Source organism: Ambystoma mexicanum, chromosome 4p (genome assembly GCF_040938575.1).
Source record: "Ambystoma mexicanum isolate Mex_15411 chromosome 4p, UKY_AmexF1_1, whole genome shotgun sequence".
NCBI classification, from domain to species: domain Eukaryota; kingdom Metazoa; phylum Chordata; class Amphibia; order Caudata; family Ambystomatidae; genus Ambystoma; species Ambystoma mexicanum.
The window spans coordinates 1,063,838,920-1,063,865,891 of NC_090927.1; the positions used below are offsets into that span (position 1 = coordinate 1,063,838,920).

A 26,972-nucleotide genomic window follows, 5' to 3' on the forward strand; every position below is an offset into this window, starting at 1 on the left:
CGTCCCATGCAAATTAGAAAAGAAATGGAGACCCACATCTTCATTAAGTACCTATTTCACACCCATAATATATACTCCGTCACACAACCCAGCAATCGTACCGACAGCCATTATTCACAATACACAAATGTGATCCACACCTGCCTTTCGGCAGTGTTAGAAGTAGTTCCCCATTAACTGTAAATGTGAACTATTTCCCTGCTATCCTTAATGGTTTGACTGGAATAAATATCAATCTGAAAGGACTTCACCTCTGTAACATGTAATCTGCCTTGCAGTGCTCTGTGCCCCCACCCCCCCCAAAGCTAGGTTTGCGCTCAATAAATACCTAAAATAAAGTGAAAGTACATGGAAACTTTTGCCTTACAATATGTCTTTTCTCTAGTTGGTTTTTCTCAGCATTTTCGGTGAGAAATGTATTTAAGGATTTTAACCCAAAAGCAATAATGCAGTCTGAACTCTCTGGGCGGACAGTAAACTGCAACATCACAGACGTTAGTAAACCCAGAGTTAAAATATTCTAAGTCTCAAACATGGTTCAAATTTCCAACTCACCCACTTTTAAGTGGGAATTCAGCTCGGGCAAAAAGGAAATCCAAGTAGTTTAGACAATGTCGAAAAGAAACAGCAGGCTTGCTCGGGGCTCTGTATCCGATAACATACAGCGTGCAGAGGGGTTAATGGTTAGGAAATCCCAGCAATTTCATTCTTAATTATAGCTCCTGCCTCCTCCACATTACCAGAGCAAGCAGATCTTAAAGTCAAGAGAGAAAAACCTGGCTGCAAATGAAGACAAGACAGAGCTTGCAACTTGAAAATGCTTAGGCCCCTTGCTGTCAGAGATGGGACCGCTATAAAGCTGAAATGCACTACTGCGCTAACTGCATGAGCTAATGGACGGCATTCAGAAACTCTTTGCAGAGGGTGGGGGTTCAGGTGTTCACATCTGCTGGATCAATACCCTTAAGATATTGTGTTGAAGCACACATTGGGCAGCTACCAATTCAAACATCATTCACGCCGCAGGACTTGGCAACCAGAGACTAGGATTTCATACTCACACCCAGACTTCTGTATTTGGTGTGGTCTTCAGGACAGCTGTACATTTTGTAACACTACATTGTTGCAGTCTGATTACTTGAATTGGCGAACAATTCCTTCTGTGATTACAATTTGTCACTTAGACACGTTGTGTTGTATTCAGCTTTGCAGCTGCATATTTTACATTGGAACCTAAGGTTCTGGATTGCAGGCGGCCTACAGGTTCTAAAATCGAACCTGCCTGGCATGTGGAGGCAGCAAACATTTTTTCATCACATGCGCATTTGTCAATAAGCAGGACAGATAGCAGCTGTGCAATCACTGTGTGCACATTGGCCACTGTGGAAGAGCAGCACTGGTCCCGCTTCAGTTCTGTGGATAAATAACAAAGGCCCCAGAGAATAGTTCGGCAGGCCTTGCCGATGTTAAGTTCTCCAGATTCCATCCCTTGTGAAGGATCATATATAACGCACACCCTTGCAACAATAGGTTTGTCTACTACACACATGAAGTATATCTCAGTTACCTTGCTGGGCATTTCCCATCCAATATATCACTGCCAAACCTTTTTTGCAGTTCACCAATCCTTCTGCTACGGCTTCACCTACAGTCTACACTTCACTACAAACCCTCACAGTGGCAGCTCAGATCATCTCTTCTCCAACTTCTCAACATCCATGTTTGCCCTGCGCCAAACATATTTGGATCTGCTTCCCTATTACCTGTTCTGCAAGGCGAACTCTCTTTACTGTGCAGAGGCTACTTTTCGTGTTCCCGGCATTGCGAGCTACATTGGGCTCTTGCTGGCTCTGCCCACCCAACATCGCGCTTCTGTGGGCCCCTTCAAAGGAGGAGGGCTGCCTCCCTTGCGGCGTTAAGCCCGTAAGGAGTAAAGCCCAAGGACTGTTGAGCGACTGTTTGGCGCACTGGGGCCGCACCAGAAAGGTAAACAAATTCAAAAACTATTCCACTAATTGCTACAAACATTGTTCATATCTGAGGCTTGTAATGAGATTACGGAGTTCCCCTCTTGAATAAGAGATGGCTGGACAGGATGCGTCATATCTGGAGGCAGGGAGCGAGGCTGGGCAGGGGGCACCTACCACTTCTGACCCTATTATAGTTCAGCCGGTCCCCACTACCAACCATGCTCTCAGTAACAGAGAGTCAGCAAACCCCTGAGGGGTTATTGCCAAACCTCCATATCCAGAAGGGTTGGAAACGAGGGCTGGAATACACCCTGACGACAAAGATTCAGAGTAGAATCAACGACCACTTTTGTAGAAAAAGAAACAAGAGTGCTAATGACCTGGTCGACATTATCGATTCCGCCTGGCAGCCACCCACCTACGATCATACAAATTTGGAAAATACTCCATCAATAAAGAGTGAAGAAAATATCCGAATGCCCGTTAACATCATTCAAGAAAATAGGGCAAGCTCGCCAATCCACCAAGACCAACTGGAAGGACCAACAGCTATCTTTTCTGAGGGATCTCCCCCACCTGGTGAAAGCACTTTGGCATCTTTGAGCTTTGTTCTTAACTCTTTGGTCTCAGTATTTGACCTCCTCAAAACAGAAGTACAAACACAAGCGGGTCTCCTCTTGGAGATGTCACATGAAATCTCGAAGAATGAATCAGCATTGGTTGCCACAAACAACATCATGAACGCCATTTTGATTCCAATTCTGAAAGAAACTTAAATTGAGGGAGTCAAACAAGGGTTAGATATTGCCCAAATCCATAATCTATTGAAAGAGGGAGCAAAAAGCAGTGTTGCAACCCAAGAGCTCTTAAAGAAGCTCCCTCTGGAAATCCAAAACTTCCAAAATCAGAACGAGATTCCAATTGGAGAGGGCGTAAATGACTGTTTTGGCGACACCCCGCTTTCAGACTCTATTCTGGAAGAATTTCGAAGATTGGCAAATGTCAACATTGACATCATTGAAGACACTGGCGACACCACCCATAAAATTCACGGAGAAAAACCAACAAAAACAATTGACTGGCAGAGGGAACCGGAGCCCAGAAGAACCCTTGAAAACCAAGAGTAAAAAGTGGCAAAAAAGGAAAAAAGGGGGCAGGTCTAAAGAGATCATTCCCCACACTCAACGCGACAAAAATACCAAGAAATCAAAAAACCAGAAAAATAACGTTCCAAAAAAAACAGGAAAGAACACATTTCTAAAAAATCTGCCTACTCCGTCTGGTGAAAAGTCAGCGGACACTAGTGCAGATGCTTTGCCTCCTTCCACTTCCCCTCAGACCACAAATCCTCTTATCTCCCAGGCCAATAAGTGTGTGTCTGGGAAAAACGTGAAGAAAAAGGCAGGCTTAAACGGCAAGGAAGGTCACAGTGTCACCAAAATTCAAACCTCAAACTTTGGCATGCAAACGGAACCCATAACTTCTCCATCTGCAGCCCTCAACAATAAAAATCAAAAATTAGCCCATACAAACATCAAAATTGCCCCAATATTTCTGAAACAAAAATTGCATAAGGGAAAATCAAATGTGGCTAATTTGGAGGATAGACAAGTTGCCGTAAAATTAGCACCAATTTTCTTAAAATCGCTGGGGGTTCTGCCTCCGCTCTCACTAATGCTCCTCCCTTAATAGCTGTCCAAGAAGTGATGCCACCAAGAGCCACACCTAGTGAAGTAGACTGTCGGAATGGGTCAGGAAAATTCACAAACCTTGAAATATATCCTCAGGACGATGGCAGAGAGAAAATAGAAAGAATTCAGTACTGCTCTGCTTCAAGAAAAGAAGAAACTGTGACACCTAACTTTACAATCCCAAAAGTATGGCTGAGACTGGAAAAACAAAACAAGGAAAAGTCACTTAGCAGGTCAGTTCTACTTTCAGAGATTAAAAAGAACTACAATTTGTTTCTCTTTGCCTCAGAAGACATTGAGTACCTTTCCTTTCCAATCAGGGAAGATAAATTCTTCGTGGAGATAGCTCTCACCTCTAGAAAGGCGCAACAGGCCCTCATTATGAACAAATATGGACTGGCTAAAGAAGGTCTTCAGGTATTTGAATCAGAGGAGGAAGGCAGGCGTGGCAATCGCTCGGGCTCTATACAAACAGAAATGGAGGATGCATCCACCTCTATGGGCACTACCAGAGTGATAAGAGAACACCAAATTAAAGTTTCACGCGGGCCCAAATTAAATGACAACCTGTTAGCAAAAATCCCAGAAATTATCACACAAATCTTCCTGAAACTAGGCGAGGAGCAGAACAGTCTTTAGGCAAAGGGGCCTAAGATTAGTTTCCTGGAATACCAGAGGGCCGAGTTTCCTGAGGAAAAAACAGCTGAAAAATAATCTTTTAGAACAGAATGACATCCTGCTGCTTCAGGAAACATGGCTGGTTAACCCAATCGAAATAGAAGGCTTTACAGTACAAAATCTCAAGGCCTCACAAAAACTACAAGGGAGACCAGCAGGAGGCCTTTTAATAGTAACCAAAAACTCCAATGTCAAAGAAATTGTTCCGCTATGTAACATGGTGGGCATTCAAGCCTGCAAAGTAGAGACAGGACTGCTGAATGACTCTCGGCTCACCCTAATCCTGGTTAACATCTACTGGAACCCTGCTAGGTCAAAACTCCAAGACTTCATAGAATCAATCCCTACACTCCATACTGTCAACGGCAAAGAGCAAATATGAGGGAGCACAGATCATTGCAGGGGACCTAGATACTGATTGCATTAACCCAGGGAATGTGAGGACTGGCAAATTAAACAAAGTACTATACGGAAAGGCAAACAATGGTGGGATTTTTTCCAGTCATGGGACCTGGACATGATAAATGAAAAAAGCAGGAGCACGGAAGTGGCTGGGCCAACCTGGCGTCAAGGGGCTCTGCAATCAACCTTAGATTACATCTTCGTCTCATCATCTCTTACCCTGCTCTGCCCCAGTCTTACTCTGGGAAGGGGGAGCGACCACGCCAGGTTGGAACTCCTCTTCGCCAAAATTCAGAGAGCCTCCAACCCATATACCACACAGGAACTGGGGGGTCACAAGGGTAAACTGAAAGTGGCCAAATATAGAAATGGGGGGGAAGAAAGTTAAACAAACTCCTGGAGGCAGCCCCTCATGCAACATGGGCAAATGAAATGCATCCAGAAAAATTTGGAAAGTTTGTGTGGTCCACCTGCCAACCGAGTGAAGGAAAGATTGCAGGGAAACAGACACACCTTCACAACTTCGACGAGGAAACATACAATAAGAAGAGAATCTTGCCCCAAACATTACGCCACATAAGACAGAATGAAGCAGAAGATCCGACCAGCCGTATTCAAAAGCTAAAAAAGGTTAAACAAGCATATCGGAATTGGACAAAGAATCACAAACACCAAAAACGCCAAGAAGACGGGGAGAGAATGCTTTTCCTCCTCAATGCAAATAATTGCAGGAACTTTTGGGCGGCATTAAACCAACTGGAAACCGGCAAAAATAGCTCACTGTGCAATCTAGTCCCTGAGCACAAGTGGATGGAGTATTTGTACAAAAACGTTGAAGCAACTGATCCCAGAGATCATCCTCTTCCAAACGTAACCTGGTTGTTGGTATTCTCTGAGGAAGAAATTGAGGGCCTTATCACATCATCCTCTGTCTCCAAGGCAGCAGGTCCGAATGGCCTCGCTTATCAGGTGCTTAAAAACCAACCAAAGTTATGGGTAAAGTTACTCTTCCATTTATTTCAAAAAATCTTAAAGAATAAAGTCTTTCCACCATCTTGGAAGAGTGCACTTATTATTCCATTCTTCAAGGGGGGGCGATAGGCGAAACCCAGCGTGTTATCGACCCATCGCCCTCTTGGACATAGATAGCAAAATGTTTATGAGACTAATATTGAAAGAACTTACTTCATGGGTGGACTCCAGACATATCCTTCCCCCTCAGCAGACAGGTTTCAGGAAAGGCCTTTCTACCAGTCTTAACAGACATATCCTGAACCTGTTGAGTGAAAGTTCAAATGAGAAAGAAGCCTCTCCGCTATACGGGCATGGGTCGATTTATCGAAAGCATTTGATCTAGTAGACAGATCCCTCCTCTGGCAGAAACTAAATAACTGGGGGATTCCGGCACCCCTTCTTTCTATCCTAATAGAACTCCACAAAAACATTACCATCAAAGTTAGACTGGATGAACCCGGTAATCTATCAGAAACAATCCAAGTCCTTAAGGGAGTAAGACAAGGTTGCTTGGGTGCACCATTATTCTTCAATTTGTTTCTTTCAGACATTGGAGATTTCCTAGCCTCTGCATCATTGATCTGCCCGAGAATTAATGGAAGAAGACTCCATTGGTTGGCCTATACGGATGATCCTGTGCTTCTGGATGGCTAGGCGATAGGGCTGCAACAACTCCTGTCCAAACTTAATGAATATGCTAAACTGAACGGTCTCATAATTAATCCATCTAAATCTAAGGTCCTCATCTTTAAACATCCAAAAAAAAAGGTGACCTCGAGAAACTGGGTCCTGGGCAGCAAAGTAATTCCACGTATGGACGAGTTAATATATCTGGGATACAAAATCCTAGCTCACCCAACTTCAAACAAGGTGATATCCTCCATTCTTGGGAAGACATCAAAAATTATTGCACAAATGAAAAATCTGAATGGAAGATTCTGCAAATTCTCAATAATTCCTCTCAAGAAGTTCTACATAGGTAAAGTTGTCCCGGTCCTTCTCTATGGCCTCGAGGCAAAGCCTCTTCTGTGGAACTATGATTGGAGCAAAATTGAGGGCCTGTTGTGGAAATCTTCCCTCCATCTTCCATTGTGCACTCCTCTCGTTAGTCTGAGATTTGAGCTGGGACTGACCTCGGAGTTGCCGCGCGGAGTGGAAGCTGCTGTCCCTCTATCGTAACATAACCACAGCCAGTATATCCACTCCATTTTTTGACGTAAACCAACATTTAAAAAAGGCAAAATCAAAAAACTTCTCGGCTTAGAAGAAAAGGTTGGCTGCATTTTATACAGGCTGGAATTAACAACAGAAACACTCATACAAAATCCTAAAAAAGTTAAAGATACATTAGAAATGGAGGACTGGATTAAAACGATCGAGGGGGTCAGAAGCGTTAACCCTCCAAACCTGTTCCTGAAAGTGGACAGAAAACTTGGTACCATCCCACAATACTTGGAAAAGTTCCCGGACCAAAGAATTACAAACAACTTTCTCAGACTCAGTCTGAACATAGCACATACGGGTGAAATACTGGACCAAAGAAACCAGGGCGAGAAGGCAGTAAGCCTTTGTAAAATCTGTGCCACTCCGAACTTACAATCAAACAACTGTTGCTGGAGTGCGAAGGCACATGGGGGACTAGAGTATCATCACTGGGGAGATTTGTAACCAGAGAGGAGAGCCTAGTTCAGGATGCATTTTGGGATAGACTGATCTCCGGCCAAGAAGTAATGCTAACTGCTGCGATAGTAAACATTTTTGAGAAGTTTAATATCTTAAGGAACTATCAACAGACTAGCCATGTTCTTGAGGACTCCAGTTAATGGGATCAGTCTACCTAGTTAATCCCAGGTTTGGCTTTTATTTCACCCTTTTACTTCACCCTTTTATTTTCTGTTTTCTTAAATATGCAGGAAAAAAAAATTGCTTTCTGTATGAAATCTGAACTTTTAATACTTTTCTTTTGTAAAGGTTTTCTCATAAACCAAAAACAAATGCAAAAAAAAAAAAAGTTTGCCCTGCGCCAAACATATTTGGATCTGCTTCCCTATTATCAGACCACTTTGTCAAACCTTTCCTTTCCCACTACCACCAAGACTAGAATGTCAGGTCCCACATTCACTATGTACAAACCACTTTACTAAACCCACCTCATCTGCGAAACCTTGAAACTCAGTGTTGCATTCCATTTCAAGAGGTTACACCCACAGAGCTTTGCATAATCTCTACAAGTAACCTGCCCATGAAACAATCCCACATCCAGTTCACTTTGAACACCTCTTCCGTTAGTTTGCAAGTCTTATAGACTATCAGCACTTTGATATTGCTACATCCACTCCTAATAAATCTATTGCAATGGCGATACATGTTTGATACATCAATGTGCCTACCCACTTCAATTACACATTGCGTTTCATTATGCAAATTTGTAGAGCACAGTTGGTCCCTTTAATGAACCAACTCCAATGCATATTATTATTGCTTACTAGAAAGCACTAAATAAGGAGACCATTCAACTCTAAGAATCAAAGGCAATCAACATTTGAAGTGTACACGTTGTGATGAATCACAGATATTCGTCCCTTCTCCCCAAGAGGAAGCCACCGCCTCTAAGGCTCCGCAAGAACTTCCTTTCGGGTATGAGCAAGTGGGTCCTCAATGGGAGTGACTCCCCCTTAGAGGACAAGGACTCCCATTCTGATGAGGAAACCCCTAAATCCAGTACCATATTGCCGAAATGGGACTGCCAGCTATGAAGACTGATTTGCCATCCATATATTTGGCTTCCTGCAAAGTGGGAACAAACCAGCCATACAAAGAAAAAGGAAATGTCTCTTTAAAAGAGACTCGTACATTACTGGCACGAGTAGCGCTTGGGAGAAGAGAGAGCATGGTAAGCAGGGGAAGAACCTGACGTCATTACACATTGGAGAGGCGGACCAGAGCATGCCGCGGAGCCCGTGACTTTCAGACAGGCCAGAAAGGCCAGACTGAGACGCCAGAGAGCCGAACAATCCTGCAGCGGGAGAACAGTTGCCTGAATGGGAACCCGCCCCAGGTGGTGGTATGACCATAGCTGCATCGTGGTGGACGAAGGGTCCAGTTAACAACGCTCAGACCACCGAAAGAGGTAATGCACCAAACTCCCTGCTGCTCGCGTCCGTAGATGGCATCCCACTGCCACAGAGCCAAGAACGAGAAGCCAATGAGACCAGATACAGAGAAGAGTAATCGAGAAACAGGACGCCCGCCTGCGATCCAAGCCCCGCAAGGTTCCCCTGCATCAGAAGAGGGACCGGGGAGAACGGTGGAAGGCGGGAGGTCGCAGGGGCAACATATGAGAAAGAGAAACTTTGCCTAATCACACATATGAAAGTCAAACATTAAATAAGCAGAACTGGAGTTATATGAAGTCAATACAATGCGTGAGGAATAAAGCTACATGGGAAACCTCTAAAAAGCGGAAGCAAATACCTTGGGAGGAAGGGAGAAGCCCCCAGGTACCGAGCCTTAAGGGGATGACAGAGCCCATCACCAACCAGTGTGACAAGTGTTATAAAAAAAGAGACTACTAAATGAACAGAATAAGAAAAGGGACAATTCACTACCAAGAACCCAGGAAAGGGGAAACTAGAGTTGGCATAAAGTCATACAAAACCCCGGGAAGATTAACCCTCAAGAATATAAATACTATACAGTGAAAGACACGAGGGGGAGGAAGTATTGAAAGGAAAGTCGTTGTAAGCCTGCCATTAAAGAAACTACAAAACCCACAAGTATATGGGACGAGTTACCGAGCTTATGAGGGAAGTCTCAAGAGATCATTAGGGAAGAGAACTGAAGCATGTATTTTAAACAGACAATTGAGTATCAATAACCCCATGACAGAAGATACTGATTGGAAGAGAAAGCCGCTGGAAGGAAGGCAAGAAGAAAACGACCAAGAGAAGAGACATTTTTTTGGTCCCTTTTTGAGTTATTCCCCTTTGTGGTAGGGTCAGACAGAGTTGGATTTTGGGACGTAGGACAGTTACTTTTGACTTCCCGACGAAAGACAAGCACCTTTGTTGATTTGGATAGGTAGGATGATCCTTTTAGTGAAGGGGAAAAGATAGGCCTTTTTACATAGAATTTCATTTAAGAGAAGTAACATGTCCTTAATGTGTCAGACTCCTCCTTTCGACCTGCCACTACGTCCAGCTGCTGTTGTACAGTACAGTACCATACGACCAATCTTGAAAGGTTCTGAAAATCAAGGAGGAAGCCAGGGTATTTCCCAGAAAATAGATTTTCTGAGTGTAAGGAATGAAGGAATGGACTTCTCCACTCTTGAAAAAACCTTTGTTGGATCCTACCCTTCACCCAACTATTGACCTATTACAAACTCGCCATTTCTCTTAAAGATACTCGACAAAACTGCCAAATTCAAGAGTTTCTAGCCCTGTATAACATCTTAGGTCCCAAACAGTCAGACTTCAGAAGCGCTCACAGTACGGAGTCCACGCTTTTGGACTTGAAATTCAACTTCCTGCAATACTGTAATAAAGGGAATATCTCGCTTCTGATGCTTCTGGATCTAACTGTGGCTTTTGATTTGGTTGATCACACCACTTTGGTAGCAAGACTTCAGGACTCCGTCTCATTTTCATGCTAAGCATCATCCTGGGTTAATTATTTTCTGACAAACAGGACTGCCAGAGTCTTTCACGAAGAAGCTATGGCAGGGGGGTATGTGCTCTCATGCGGGGTGCCGCAGGGGTTCTACACATGTCCAACTCTTTCAATCTCTGCACTCTACCTCTCTCTGAGCTACTAGATTCTGAAGGCATAATATATGCCAACTACGCAGACGATACACAGTGCTTTATTCCACTCTCAGACCTCAAGACACCCTGACCATCAATACCACCTATAATTACATACATTCATGGATGATGTGCAACGGGTTGGCACTTAATAATGAAGACTGAGATCATGGTTGTCGGCACTGCACCCAAATTGCAAAAACTGGATGATGCCTATTGTTTCCAAATTGCAGAATGCTCACTCGTGACACTTCACAAAGTTAAGACTCTGAGTGGTTCTGGACCAAGAAATTACTATGAACGATCACATCAGTGGCCTTGTGTTGATTGAGCACATTCTACTACATCAAGCTTTTGGCTCATATTAAACTGTTTGACACATCCAACTGTGCAACTTTAGCTCGTGCCATTGTAAGAGCTTGTCTGGACTCCTCTTCCAGAATTCTCCAGGGTATAGAGAAAGGTGAACTAAACCGTCTACAAGAGGTGCAAAACAATGCAGTTCAAGTGGTCAAGGGACTTCAGAAAAGTGACCATGTTACGTTGGCAAGGAGATCCGTACATTGGTTACCTATTGGTAAGTGGATCTCTTTCAGGACATTATTTATCACTCGTTCCTACCTTCACGGGAAAAGTCCAGCTTACCTCTCCGATCGGCTCTCCTGGCTCCTCATTAAGTAAACTCGGATGTCCAACAACTCACGCCTATTGCAGACTCAAAAATCAAATTTTCCCTAGTCTTAGCAGGATGCTTCTCCATGGCAGCACCTCGTCTGTGGAACGCTTTAACACCAGACCTTGGATCATGCTCCTCCCTACCTGCTTTCAAGCCTAGGTTGAAGACCATTCTCGTTGAATAAGCCTGTTCTGCCGTTCTAGTATCTAATATTACATTGTTTTCGGTTTGTTGTTCTTTGTCCTAGCGCTTCCATGCCTACGGGCTTCGTCCCAGCTTTCTACAAATAAATTAAATTAATAAGAATGTGCCGCTCCTCAGTCGCAGAATGAAATATGTAATCTGGAAACATATTTCATCATAATTATACTCTGTATGAGCCTGTAATTATGCCTTAGTGATTGGAATATAAAGAGAGTTGGTAGACACAGCAAAAAAGAAAGCTGGCCAAGGGAGTCTATTGTTGTTTATTATTGCCATTAGACAATACAAGCCACCAAACCACAAACAAAAAAGAAATAATGCAAACACATTAGGTGTCCAAACTTTTTCCAATCCTAAATGGCAGCAGCAGACGAAATGCCACCAACAGAAGCTGCGTAAGAGGCACAGAGGAGTAATTGCTCCGTTGGGTGCTCGGAAGCAATAGCAATAAACAACTTTCCTGAATGAGTAACAACAATAATACTGTGACATACTATCCTGGCAACTTGTGCAACCAGCGACTGAAAACATGTACCGAATTCGACCAAGAAAAAGCTGCAATATATTAATACTCTCTCATGGGAGCCAATGGGCAGCTGTAAGAAGGATTGAGCAATGAAGGCAGTCATCACGGTTGCTGCCTGCTTCATATTAGGGCAGAACACCCAGCGGTTAGACAATGAGATTATCTGGGGCTATGGAGCCATTAAATCAGCCTAGACGCAATGTCAGGTCAAACCTTATTGGAAGACTCCGTTATTGAAGAACTAGCAGAGGGGATGGAAAAATCTCTTTGGCCGAAGCCTTGGAGAGCTTTGCTTTGAACTAAGATTAGTTAATAATAAGCTAATAGCTTCCCTTGATACATCAAACTGGCTTGAGTGAGAAGGAATGGGCCAAAACCCCACAGGAACACATAGGTGGACTGCCAGTAACGCGTATATTAAGTGCCATGGGAAAGGGCTGGCAAATTGCATTGTTTAGATAGTTCAGAAAGTCCAGACAATAGAGTATCCATCAAAGTAAGATATCCAGGACTGGAGACATGGACAGGATACCCAAGGAACAGCAATGGCCACAGAGGTACAGGAAAAACAAATACTTCATATTATGAAAGAAACACTATTCAGAGGGCTCTCCATTTGCAACTTCTAAGACTTCGGTTTGAGATTACAGAATTAAAACAAAGCAGTTGTGTATCTGAGAGAAGAAAAGATACAGGGTCAGATATTATTAGAGAATAGTCTGGACTTTAAAGGATATGCTCTCCGGCAAAATTAGAACAACCACCCTTAAAAAGGCTTAACAAGAAAACTGGTGTTCTTGAAAAACAAGAGGGCATACCTATGCTTAGAAATAAGGAACATATGTACAAGTCAGCTATGGCAGAACCCCCAAAACCTTCCTCACTGTTATTACATTTAATAGAAACACATACTCATCTCTGGAAGAGTATGGTATGTCTGCATAGGGCGCTTACCTCAAAATGTCCATCCATGAAGGCAGAGATGCGTTTTGTGTTTTCAATCTATATGCCAATTTATGAATTTAAGGGGATTATTCCAAGAAGGAGGGTGGGGGGAACAGAGCAGGATAAAATATACGTGCTTTGGCATAAGAGTTACATTAATTGGCAGGACGCATAATGCCCTACACAAATTGAAGGGATATATGATATATGGCATTCATAACACGCCTATAGACAAGTGTTTCTAGGCGCGACAAGACAAGGAGGGGGAAACAGAGGGTGGACAAAACAACAACCTTACTAGGCCGGTTGTCATTCAGATCGCGCAAGTGCAGGGAAGTGGGGATGGAGGGGGGTTCAGGTAACTCAAAAAGTGGAGCAAACGGGTGGCTCATATGTGCAGAGAGAAGGTACTGTAGGGTTGCAGATACAGACCATGAGTGCTGGGGGAGCCAGGAGGCAGTGCGACGTGCAACTGGACAAGTTCAGAGGGTAGCCAGGTGACCCCAGTTCGTGGAGCAGTCGGGACATCAGCATGGGAGAGGAAGAGCGAAAGCAGAAGCTAAGAGGAAGTTCTTGAGTTGCTTCCGGAACCGCAGGTGGTTCTGCTCAAGTTTGAGAGAGGCAGGGAGGCTGTTCCAGAGGGAGGCCACAGCCGAAGATAGAGATCTGCCCCCAACTCTCTGCTTGGAAAAGCGACTGACACTCAGAGAGCTGCAGGTGGATGAGCAGAGAGCTTGAGAAGGGAGATGTTTAGGAAGAGAGATTTGGAGCTGGTGCAGTCCCACGCCCCAGAAAGCCTTGTGGACGATGCAGAGGGTCTTGAAGTTGATCCTTGCCGCCACTGGGAGCCAATGAAGAGATTTCAGAGCTGGAGAGATGTGATCCCTGGGCTTGAGGCAAAGGAAAAGTTTTGCAGTCGTGTTCTGGATAAGTTGTAGAGATCGGAGAGTAGAGGCAGGGAGATTTAGAAAGGCTGTTGCAGTAGTCCAGCCTAGAGAGGACCAGAGTTCTGGAGAAAGTGAGAGTAGGGGAGGAAAGGAAGAATACCTCAGAGGGGGTGCAGCTGATAGTTTGATTTCTTGGAGAAGTCAGAGATGTGAGGAGAGAAGGAGAGTGTGGAGTCAAAGATGACCCCCAAGGTACTTAGCCTCACAGGTAGGCGGCCAGAGAGAGAGGAAAGGAGGGAGCTGGTGTTCCGATGAGGGGATCTCAGTCTTACTGGCATTAAGGCAGAGATCATTGGCGGCACAACATTCCTGAATTGCGGCCACAGTCTGGAATGAGAGAAGGAGAAGAGACGGCCGAGGGGAGCCTGAAAGAGAGCTGGGTGTCATCCGCACTACACTGAAAGTTGGAGCAGAAAGCAGCAATGCAGTGGGCAAGAGGTGCCAGGTATTGGTAGAAAAGCCAGGGAGAAAGGTTAGATCCCTGGGGAACACCACAGGTAGAGAGAGAGAGAAGAGAGTAAAGACCCCAGTTCTCCTGAGAACGTCTGTTAAAGAGAAAGGAGGTCAGTCAGGCCAGAGCCTGATCAGTGATACCCAGGTTATCATCGAGGCGATTGAGCAGGATGGCATGGTTGACCGTATCAAAAGCAGAAGATCGAGGCGAATGAGGACAGAAGGAAGGTTAGAGAGCAGGTCGTCACAGGTGTTCAGGAGAGCAGTTTCCATGTTTCTGCAGCTCCTAAACCAGACTGGTGGTCGTGGAGACAACCAACAGATTCAGTGTGCAGATTAAGCTGGGAGATGGTCAGGTTTTCTAGTAGTTTGACCAGGGAAGATGGAGATGGAGCAATAGTTAGCCGGAGAGGAAGGATCGGCAGAGGGCTTTTTTAGGAGTGGGTGCACAAGGAAGTGCTTAATGGGCAGGGGAAGGTTCCAGTGGCAAAGGAGTGATATGAGGAATACATGAAATAGAAAGATATTAAGCTGAACATAGTAAAACCAAAGACAATGTACACGAGTAAGTCCAGGGCTTACTACGCCGAGTAATGGCAAAAGGGGGTACACTTGAAATGGTGAACTTCTTTAGCCATTTAGGAAGAACTATTAGTCAGGACTTAAACAGGCTGACGCACATCAGACACTGGGCAATTAAAACAGCATAGGTGAACAGGGCTCTTGTTAGATGTGGGTGGTATGCCTGTGCCTTGTGCAATCCATGTTTATAAAGTGAAATCTGTGGTGGCTGCAGCCTACGGCTCTGCACTCTGGACATTGCAGGTCACAGCCGCTGCAAATTAAGATTATTACTTGCACATGATCATGGGGCTCCCACAAAGTTTCCCATCTTACCTATTACATCAGGAAAAGAACTTGTTATATGGTGGGCCAGGTAACAGAAATTCCACTAGTATTTTGATTAGTGTAGGGTGACAATAAAAAATGGAACTCACATCAGTTGGCCCAAGATGTACTATTGCCGGATACTTACTCAAGTTGCCCCGGCTTATGTATGTAAAAAAAGGAATTGAAAAAGCTGGGGGTTCAATATTTATTGAAGCACCTTGTGGGCAATGCAAGAATGAATGATACAGGGTTTAGGAAGCGTTTTTTTTATGACTAGTAAACGTGAAACTAAAGTTTTAAAATCAGTTCTCAGTTCTAATCTTTTAAATAAAACACTCAGGCCGGGAAAGCTATTTAAGAATAGGTTATCAAATCAAGGCAAAAGGCAAAACGCTTAATGAGAATGAAAACAAGTGTACTTCCCCGACCACCCCTGCCGCCATAACAGGCTGATGGGGTAAAAATTAAGTTATTCATTTTAAACGTATTGGTGACGTTGGAGCGGTTTTGCCCCAACTATGCCATTTTAAGAAGGAGGTACTGAGTGTCCTCCTTTAGAAAATGGGGGATTGGGCAAGTCGTAGCAGCGCTCGGCTTTATTTTCAGATTGCAGGATAAATATTCAGCTTGGATGGTCTATTGCTGCATCAAGCAGGCTCAAATTATAAAATGTAGGCTTATAGCTGCTGTGCTTACTTAAATTTGATTTTTAGTTTTCTATACAGATTAACTTTTTAGGACAAGTGCTTGTAATAACCAAGTTTTTCATTTATGGTAAGACTATGTGTATGTGCTGAAGTGTTCTAAGTTATGTGTCTTCAACGGGGTGTGTAGCACTCTCCTGAAAATAGACCCAGTGATGTGGGCAGAACCCCTTCACCTTCTGTTCAGTTGGATCGGGATAGCACAGGTTATCCCAGACTCCTGGAGAGACAGCACAAATGTCCCCATCCTAAAGAACGGTAGGCCTGATGACCCCAGAACCCATCGCCTAATGATGATGCTGGATGTATCCTCTAAAGTATTTGCTCAAGTACTCTGTCTGAATTGGAGATCTCGGTGGCAGAAAAGAACATTATCCATATAAACCCAACTGGTTTTAGAAAAATATGTGACACGACTATCAATAGTCTCGCCCCTGTCACAATCATTCAGCAGGCCTGGTCACTTCTGTGAAACATCGGTGTACGCCACATTTATTGATTTTAGTGCGGCGATCGATACAGTGGACCAACCGAAATTATGGAATAAACTGAATGCTTGGAAAATACCACCGGGGCTACCAAAAATGCTCATTGCTCTCTACAAGATTGTACACAGGTTCAGGTCCATATTGGAAGGACCTCAGGGTGGGTGAGCACTAACAGGGGGCTTAATAAACAGGACTGTGGGCTGGCACCGCTGATCTTCAACCTTTACCTGGCAGACCTTGGGGGGGAATCTTACTAACGAGTCGGCTAACCCCCCTAAACTGGGGACACCCCTATCCAATGGTTGGGTTATGCTGATGACCTTGCGATTTTAGATTTCACTAGTTGGGCACTGCAGGCAACCCCGAATAGGCTGGTATCCTTTGCAGAAAATAACACTAATAATTAATACAGAAAAAAAGAAGAAAACGATAATAATAAATCAGACTTTGGTTAAAAAAAAAAAAAATCAGTCTTGGGTGATGGGAGGTGCTAAAGTGGAAGTGGGGCCTGAATTTAAGTACCTGGGGATAATCTTGGATGCTGAATTTCAGGGAACCCGCCAACTAGAACACATTACACCTTAAATCATCTATTGCAACTGGCTTGTGTAGGGGAGGAGTGGTCCAAAAGACCCCCCCCTTGCCTACATCCCCTCCCCAGGTGAGGGCCATGGCTCATTGGGCGTTCCCTCAGACCACCCGGGCCCAGGTGGTGGAGGGTTCACCTGCTGAAGACATTGCCCACACGTATTGAATTTAGCTAGGCCCAGAAACCATTTTGTCTATCAAAGATGGTGTGAACTCAGCGCACTGTAGCGCGGCCCCCACCCTCGGAGAGTTTCAATTATCCCTGTCGCCGCAGCACCCTGGCAGATCCGCTGTGAGCCTGTTCCCACGAACAAAACGGACATGAGCTAGCATAAGATACTAACACTGTAACATTTCACCGTCCACAGTGTATCACTGCTCCCAGCATGACCCGGTCAGCAAGGCCTGGGTGGTGGGGAGAACTGTAGAATGTTCATCCGATGAAAGCAGAAAAATACCCAAATACGAATGTCAAAAACTACTTGTAATACGTGTATCCTTTCCATAAAACTACTTCTACTAAAGAAACCTGTAAAAATTGTGTAATTATTGTATGAAACGCATGTTTACATGACACCAGCAATGGAGGACCCACACCCCGCTGTTCCGCGCAATAACTGAACTAATGCTGCTAGAGTGCAGGGGAGGACAAATGCAACTGTATATAAGGATTGGGTGAAGAGACGCGGGCAAATGTGCCAGTCATGTGTGTATGTATGTATGTATATATATATATATATATATATATATATATATATACACACACACACACACACACACACACACACACACACACACACACATATCTACAACCCTTATATGCCATTACCACCGCGTACAATGGCGGGCCTCGTTCTCTATGCTCCACCGACCACCCTACTACCTCACGCAATGCAAATATATATGCATATTACTAAATGCTGTAGTTGTTAAAATATAATGTACTAGTAAGGTGCTTAGACTGACTATATTCGAGAGACATGTAGTGAGTTGAAATGTATGTTTTCAAGTGATCCAAATGAGTATTATAAGGATGTTCAAATGTTTATGATGTTCTCATCGAAAGTCGGCAACACACGTGAAAAATACCTTTGTGAATATGTGCAAGGCCATTCTCTCCCCCCACCCTGCAAAGTCTGCCAAATAAGAGAGCTACGGCCTGCGCCACGCTGCTCCACCTCCCCCAACTAGGCTGGAGCCGCTTCAAAGATTTGTAGTCCCCGCTACAGCACCCAAGGCCACGGCCTGCCACCTGCATTATTTACAGCCCAGCAGTAAACCTCCGCTTGAATACACAAATCCAAGGCGCCCCCCTCGTAAACCCCACAACCCCCCAGAACACCTCAGACTTATGACCCGGTGTAACGAAGACACCCAATACTGTGGTAACACACAACAGCCCATTCGTAATAACTTCTAACGAGACAGAAAGACATGTACCGCCCGTCCCATGCCCGGAGACTTAACCCCACGACCTATGGTACCGGTCAAACAGGACACTGGTAACCATGCACGGATAAATCACCATCAAACCCCTCACAAGGTGCATTCCTCCTGTGTTGCATTAACCTATAGGATAACCTATTGATAGATTTACTAAAGGAGATAACATTGCAATGACTGAATGACTGAATGACTGCGGTGTGCATGGCATAGGGCAAATAAGTCAGGAAAAGACATTCATCTCTGACACTGGCCACAATGGTACAACAACACCGCCTGGATGAACTCAGCTGACCTGCCAGGCCCAGCCCAACCCACGAGGCTGACAAGTGACGTCCTCCAGCCAAGGCCAACTACATCGCAGCAGCACCTATAGCTAGTCATCGCCACCCAATCCCATTGAACTTGTGCCCCTTATAGTATGTAGGTACTGATGACGTTTTTTGTAAATAAATACGCCTGTCTTTGCTATTGTCAGACAGAGCGCTCTCGGAGGTTGCAGAGTTCTTTGCATGCCCTATTCTGATTGATAAACTCTCATTTAAGCTCACCCGCACTCTGTCTTGGCTTTATTCCCAACTTGGGAGAGTCCGTCATTGTCTCTCATTGCGGGGAGGATCGTGCTGGTTGGGGATGCTTGCCTTCAGTGGTGACCCCGAAAGCGTGATTATTATTATTATTATTATTTTTTCCCGACCTAACATTACCGTCCCCTTTTGGCACGAGAATCTCCGGTCGAAAAGGGATACGCACGGTGCGCCGGCTCCGGGAGGCTGCCCGCCAACGGCGACCGGTACACTAAGAAGTGCGCACTCAATAGAGAGGGTACGGGATCCCGGTTGAAAAATCCCCTTTGAGTACCGCTCGCCGGAGCCGGGGCTGACTGTTGAGGGGACGGCAACACTGCCTGGACGGACCCAGTTTCGGAGACTATCGGTTCAAGACGGGCACGTGAGTATTGAGTGCGAGCGATCGTAAAGGGAGTGGAGGAACAAATTTAGGACAGAGAACGAAGAGGGGTAGAAAAGGGGGGTACGCAGATCTACTAAGGATCATCCTGAAGTTTCTTTGCTTTTTCTTTGCATATGGCCATTAGGATTAAGAGGTCAATAAGAGATAAAAGTGACGGGAACCTAGCTCCGAAAGGGGGTGGAAGGCGGCGCCGCATAGTGCTATCTTGACTAGTACTGGGAATATATGAAGAAGTGGACAATAAGATAAAAGTGTCTGGCAAAGGGGGACACGGAGAATATATTAGTGACTGCTATTTCTTCTTTCTATTCTTTTCTTTAGGGTTGGGGGGAAATTAAAAGTGAGATCGGTACAAAACGTTAGGGAGAAAGTAAAAGAGAGAGTCCTACTAGAAGAGGAAAGAGCAGACCAATTTATATATATATGCGCATCCATATATCTGAATAAGACGGACAGGGACAGCCGGCTAGGGAGGAAAGGGAGGGCAGCTTGAATTGTGAATAGAGTGTTATAGAGAGGTGTGTGCACCTCGTATGTGTCGGAAGACAATTTGGTGCTGTGGGTGTGTAAAATGGCTATAAATGTATGGTAATTGAATGGTCATGGTAAGTGTGGCCGGATAAAGCTTCTTGAAGACAAAAAGTGACAAGGTGAAGTGAGTGTGTACCTTTTTGATCTCCGGGTTAATATTGTCAAAATCACTGATGGTTTGCTCTTGTATGTGCACCCCCCAAAGAGAATAACAGAGACTGTGTACAGCCAGTTTTTGCATTGCGCAGGCAGGGGGAAGAGTACAAAGGAGCCCATTATTGAATGTGAAGTAGAAGACGAAAACCCATATTGGTAATAGGTTTACATTGTAATTGTGGACACACAGGGACAGAGAAGTACTAGGAAAACACAAAGATGGGGGCCGAAACACCCTTGTCACATATCTGTAAGAACCTACCAGGGTACGCGGAGCGAATTAAGAAATATCATGACCAGTGGATAACAGAGCTGAAGGGAGAGGGGTTACCCCAGATATGGCCAGAGGGAGGGTCATTTGATAAAAGTGTTCTGGATATGGTGGCCACATGCATTTGTTTGAAATACAAGGGGAAGCAGTTGCACAATAGGAGGGAAATATTAGATCTCTGGAGGTTATTTGAAGAGATACCACCGCCTAAAGCACCAGCATTAAATCCTGACCTACCCTCCACCACTGAAAATCCAATGATGATACAGAAAGATGGTAAAGAATCGTCAAATATAGAGCCACAAGTAGAGGTAATAAGCTTGTACCCGATATTAAACAAGCCTGTGCCCGCAGAAGGGTACAGTGACCCCACTTATGTCCCTCCTCCCCTGACAACTACTACACCCCACCGGCCAACGGCACCCCCGCCATATGAAAGTACAAGGGAGCGAGCCCAGGCATGCACACAAAGGGTGGACATAGAAAAGCTAACAGATGATTTACAATCAAGACTCTCAATAGCGAAAGAGGAGCTCGCAAGGATAAAAGACATATGTGAACAGACAGCACTTAATGCAGCAAGATCAGGGCGCACGTCTAGAGCGCCGAGTGAGAATAGAACACTTGAAGATGGGTGGAAAAAAGGTGAGATACTGTTTAGAATTGAGGAAGAACCGACACGAATAATAGAAGTAGGGACACGAGAGGGAGGTATTGATAATGAAGAAAGGCCTATAGGGGACAGAGAGGAACTACTATGTGATATAAGGGACGATTTAGAAGAAAGCGACAGATTGAGCATGGCAATGGGAGGGGGAAGTGAAGGGGTGGATGGTACATGTTCAATGAGAACACTGGATGATGAGTGGACGGGGCGATTAAGGAATAGGGTGGGGAAAATGGCATCACTGGGAACATCAGCAGCCAAAACGGGTGTAGATGCAACGACAAAAGGAAGGCTACAGCTCCCATTGATACATAGGGGAGGAGGGAAGCCGAATTATATCCCATGGGCTCAGATGGATAAAGACAATTTATTAAAGCTATTGCCCCCGTTATCGGGAGGGGCAGGTAAGTGGATATACGCCTTTGAGAAACACACTGCTGGGGTACCCCTAGCGATAGGAGATGTGAAGAGCTTGCTTGTATCAGCAGTGGGGGATCAGGCTGATAGAGTATAGGTCAAGGCCGGTTTCCCGGGAGTAACATTAGACTGCGACCGCCATTATGGGGCCTCCTTTAACACAGTGCGTGCAAGGGTGTGGGATGCCTTGCGAGAAACGTTTCCAGATACACCAGACTTACAGTCAGTAATGCAGTGTACAATGAATGACGGGGAGGAGGCTATGGATTACATTTTTCGGGTCCAAGAGATGTGGAGAACAGAAACGGGCACGCCCTGGTATCAATCGATATCTTTATTTTACTTCATTATAAAAAGAGGGCTCCCAAAAGAAGTGCAAAAGGCGCTCGACAAGATAGCAGGTATTGAAGCAAAGGGATGGCCTGAGATCCAGAGCATAATAGTACACCATTGTAAGAGAATAAAGGAAAGGGAGAAGGAGGTGGCGCAGAAGAGATTGGCAGATGAAGCAAAACTAGTGCAGACAAAGTTGGTGAAGGTCGCAGCGGCTGTAGCCGCACTCCCCCACAGCAGGGAGGGAGATGAGGAGGAGGGGGGGCTGATAGCAATACAAGGAAGGATGGCAACTAATTGGGCTGGAGCAGGACATCGGCAGTGGAACGAGCAGGAGCAAGGCGGAGGTCCGCAGTGGCAAGAGTGGACCCCTCGAGGGGGACGAGGTGGGTACAGGGGCCGAAGAGGAAGTGGACCGGGGTACGGGGGAATGGGAGGAAATGGATGGCAAGGCCCTAGAGGTGCACAAGGGAGTTGCTGGAACTGCGGAAGATGGGGGCATTACTCTAGGGAGTGCAGAGCCAGACCCAACAACGGGTTCCAAGAAGTAGAACAGTATGGCCATCCCCACCCGGGGAGCCCATATGGTCTTCCAATGGGACAACAACACCCGAGAAACCCAGGCCAAGGTAATAATGAGCAACAACAGGGGCACGAGTATAGAACACAGAACCACCCACAAAACAATGGCAACTTGCAGTACACGCCAGGCAACCCTTTTGCGACAGCAGCAAACGGGGCCCCCGCACCAGCACCCTACAACGCCGTGTCAGTAATTTCAGGAAGTGTCTTTAATGAAGGGGGGGGGCGATGAGACACCCTGCATAGGACAGCCCACAGAGAACACTTGCGTGTCCAGTTCTATCTACCACCTACGATGCAGCAGAGGAACCATTGGTAGGGGCGCAGATAGGAGACAAGCAGTTCATATTCATGGTGGATTCGGGAGCGGAGAAATCATGTATCAGGGAGGGCCGGTTCCCGTTATCTAACCGGAAGTTAGAGACGCAGGGGTTCTCTGGGGCTGTAATTGAAGTTCCTTACACAGAAGCATTGGACGTAACAGTGGGGGGGAAGACTGTAAAGACACCCTTACTGTATTATGAACACTCACCAATAAATTTACTAGGAAGGGATCTCCTGAGTAAACTCAACATGACTATATCCTTCACTGAGAGAGGTATAGTGTGTTCAACACCTGGAATATGCCCATTGCGTGCAATGTTGGTAGTACATGCCCACACGACCACACAAGAAGTACGAGGTTTGCCGAAAAACGAGGAAATGTTTATTGAAGGGCTAAAGACATTGGCCCTCATAGTTCCAGAGCTGAGGAAGATGGATTGGAGGATTCCAGCAGAATTCATCTTCCGCCCCATAGTGTGCCCCGACAGCACCAGGGTCAGTGGTATCATTAGACTTGCACGCTGTACAGGTATCAGCGAAAAGGATTGCGGTGATTGGAGTAGATATGGAAGGATGCGAGTGGCGTACAGTACTGTGCACGAACGCCAACATCGCCCTAAGAGACTTAACAGATGAGGATCTCTTTTCCGATGCAGAGGGGGATGGTGAAATTGTAATGGAAATAGCAATGCCCTGTGACATTTTGATTCAAGCTAGGGAAATCCCCGCTCAACTGATGGCAGTGGTAGGAGCACCACCGTCATTCTTTGATGATGACATGAGACTCGTACCAAATAATTTGTGGACAACAGGCCCCCATGATGTAGGCCTGTTGCATGGAGTACAACCTGTAATAATAAGACTAAAACAAGGAGCAATTCTACCCCGAGTGAAACAGTATCCATTGTCCCGTGAAGCTGAGCAAGGGATAAAAGAGACAATAGATGCACTACTAGCACAAGGGATAATAGTGCCTTCGAACTCCCCATGTAAAACATGTATATACCCAATCAAAAAAGCGAAAGGAGGGTCTTGGAGGATGATACAGGATTTACGCCCCCTAAATGATGTAATTCAGAAAGAGTTCCCTTTGGTCCCGAACCCTGCATCAATATTATGCAGCATCCCAAAAACGGCATCACACTTCACAGTAGTTGACTTGAAAAATGCATTTTTCTCAATCCCCCTTGCTGAAGAGAGTAGATACCTGATAGCATTCACACTGGGGGGAAAGAGATATGAACACTGCAGATTACCACAGGGATACTGCAAGAGCCCAAGCATATTCAACCGCATATTGCATGAAGACTTGGGAAACCTATCAGTTGAGAGTACGATCATTCAGTACGTAGACGATTTACTAGTGTGTGCACAAGACGAAGAAACATGTAGAAAGGATTCAACAACGCTCCTGACTCTATTGGCCAATAAGGGATACAAGGTAGACAAGGAAAAGCTACAGTACTGTCTGACAGAGGTTTTATACTTGGGACAGCTGATATCAAAAGATGGAAAAAGAATAATACCCGACAGGGTAGAAGCGATAAAATCAGTAGGAGAACCCACAATAGTGAAAGACATGCAGAAATTCTTAGGAATGTGCAACTATTGCCGAGCATGGATATTAGACTATGCAGCATACACGAGACCCCTACTACAAGCACTCAAAGAAGCACAACAGGAAAATAAAATATAGAATGGACAGAAGAAATGAGCGCGTCATTCAAATCATTAAAAGAGTTAATTGCAAGCGCTCCAGTGCTAGCAAATCCTGATTATGGACGCGGATTTTACCTATTCTCACACTGCAAGGGAACACTCATGACAGCTGTTCTGACACAAAAGACGTCCCTAGGACACAAGCCTTTGGCTTACTATAGTGTACTTTAGATGCCGTGATGCAAGGCCATTTCGCGTGCGAGCAATCACTCGCTGCAGCTGCGTTCGCGATTGAGAAAAGTGCCACAATAGTAATGGGATGCCCTGTGACATTGTTTGTGGACATTCACTATTTGCAATACTTGAGAGGTCAAAAAGCACACTGACGACACAGCGGGCAACAGCCTATGAGATAATATTGTCTAGCGCCAATATCCATGTGGTGAGATGCAAGACAGTGAACCCAGCAACATTCATTACAGAGGCATGCACACTAGAGGACATGCAGGACCACGATTGTGCAACTTACACAGGAGAACGAGGGGAGGACACAGTGGTGTGTGAGAACGCCCTGAGCGAGGGGGAAGTGTACTTTGTGGATGGGTCTGCATCGATTGATGTGGACACGGGAGAAAAACATGTTGGCATGGCAGTGGTGAGGTTAGAAGACGGTGAATATGAAACACTAGTACAGTACCGCCTCCCATCACATTACGCCGCACAAGCAGCAGCACTGATTGCGCTCATAGAAGCACTACATGCAGCAAAGGGTTGCGCAGTAACAATATATACAGACTCAGCTTACATGACAACGACAGTACATGGAGGTCTAGCGAGATGGGGGCGGAGGGGATTCCGACGGGCAGACGGAACACCAGTACAGCATGCAGAATTGTTGAAAGAGTTAATTGAGGCCCTACAAAACCCAACTGCGGTAGCAATAGTGAAGTGCCAAGCACATACATCGAACACAGACGTTGTGTCTTTGGGAAACGCGGCAGCGGACGCTGCCGCCAAGGAGGCTTCCTATTTTCAGAAATATGAAGCCGGTGAGTACATGCTGCAGCACAAGACAAACGAAGAGCCCCCAGACTGGTACAACACGATGCCTATATAACAAATACTAGAATTACAGGAAGGAGCTAGTGCAGACGAAAAATTGATGTGGACAAAACGAGGGTGCAGCAAGTCGGGGACAGACTTACTGTGGCGGCAAAATAACTCCGGGAAAGTGGTAATGCCAATCAAGTTACTAGAAATTGCGTTTCAACAACTACACTTCCCTGCACATAATACCAAACAGCACATCGCAGCAGAAATACAGGAAGAATGGTTCGTGCCCTGTCTCCAGGAGCACGTATCTCGATTAGCGATGGAATGCACAACATGTCAGATATACAATTCAGGAATGACATTACGCACGCTCCGGGGAACGATTCCAAAACCCTTTGGCCCATTCAGAGAGCTACATATTGATTACGCGGACATGGGGGAAAGGTGTAATGGAGCACGGTACATGATCGTGGTTGTATGCCCATTCTCAAGGTGGGTAGAAGCAGGACCGTGTGCACGACCTGATGCCAAAAGCGCTGCAAAGTTCCTAGTGAGGGAAGTGTTCCCGCGCTGGGGAATTTGTGACGTTATTCGCTCAGATAATGGCACTCACTTTGTAAATGAGCTTTTCAAGGAAGTTACTACATTACTGGGAATAAAACAAAAATTGTGTTCGATTTACCATCCTCAAAGTAATGGCGTAGCGGAAAAGATGAACGGACTGTTAAAAGGAAGGTTATCGAAACTGTGCTTTTCATTGAAAAAGAATTGGATTTACTGTCTGCCCCTTGCGCGGTTTGAGCTGAGAAATCAGCCAAGCAAAGACCACCATTTGTCCCCGCACGAGATTGTGACTGGGAGACTAATGTGCACAGCACACTCTCCACTGCGCGAACACTCAGACGCACACAGAAGCGCCGCGATATTGGGAGAAGAGTTCACAGACTATTTGAAGAAATTGACAAGGGCAGCGCGCGCAATATCAAAGCAGCTCTCTCCACCCTTCACGAGAGAGGAGGGAAACATAACAGGGTCGTCACGGAGCCTGAGCAACAGCTACAGCTGATGCCGGGCGAATTCATTTATGTCAGGAGTTTTGTGCGTCGATGGAATGCACCACGGTTCCATGGCCCATACAAGGTAGTGTTCTGCACGCCTACGGCCGTAAAAGTTAAGGGCCTAAAATACTGGGTACACTTGACAGATGTACGAAAAGCATACAGTACTGTGCAAGAGGAGGTAGATGAGGAGGCACAGACAACAGCAAACGATGCAGCTGAGCAGAATGTTTGAATATGAACTTGTGTATGTGTAACAGTAGCGGACCTGAATGGGAAAATGACTGATAAGTATACTTGCATTCTATTTAAGATGTTACTGGAAAAAAAATAAAAAAAAAATAAAACAAAACGTTTTTACTTTTTATCTTGTGGACTTATATGTAATTAATGAAGTGATCAAATTATGCCGTGTTTACACCCTTGTCTGTGAATACCCTTCCCCGCAACCCTACCCGCTTCCATTCCTCGTCAATATATAACTGGCACTGGTAGTGCCCACAAAATGTTTACATTCATGCACT

The 26,972-nt window shown here is 45.3% G+C and overlaps 1 protein-coding gene across 5 annotated transcripts in view; it reads right to left on the reverse strand.

Annotated features, from left to right (window-relative positions):
• The window catches only part of CEP43 (centrosomal protein 43), an 816,584-nt gene that overhangs the window by 653,595 nt on the left and 136,017 nt on the right, over positions 1 to 26,972 (reverse strand). The window lies entirely within an intron of this gene.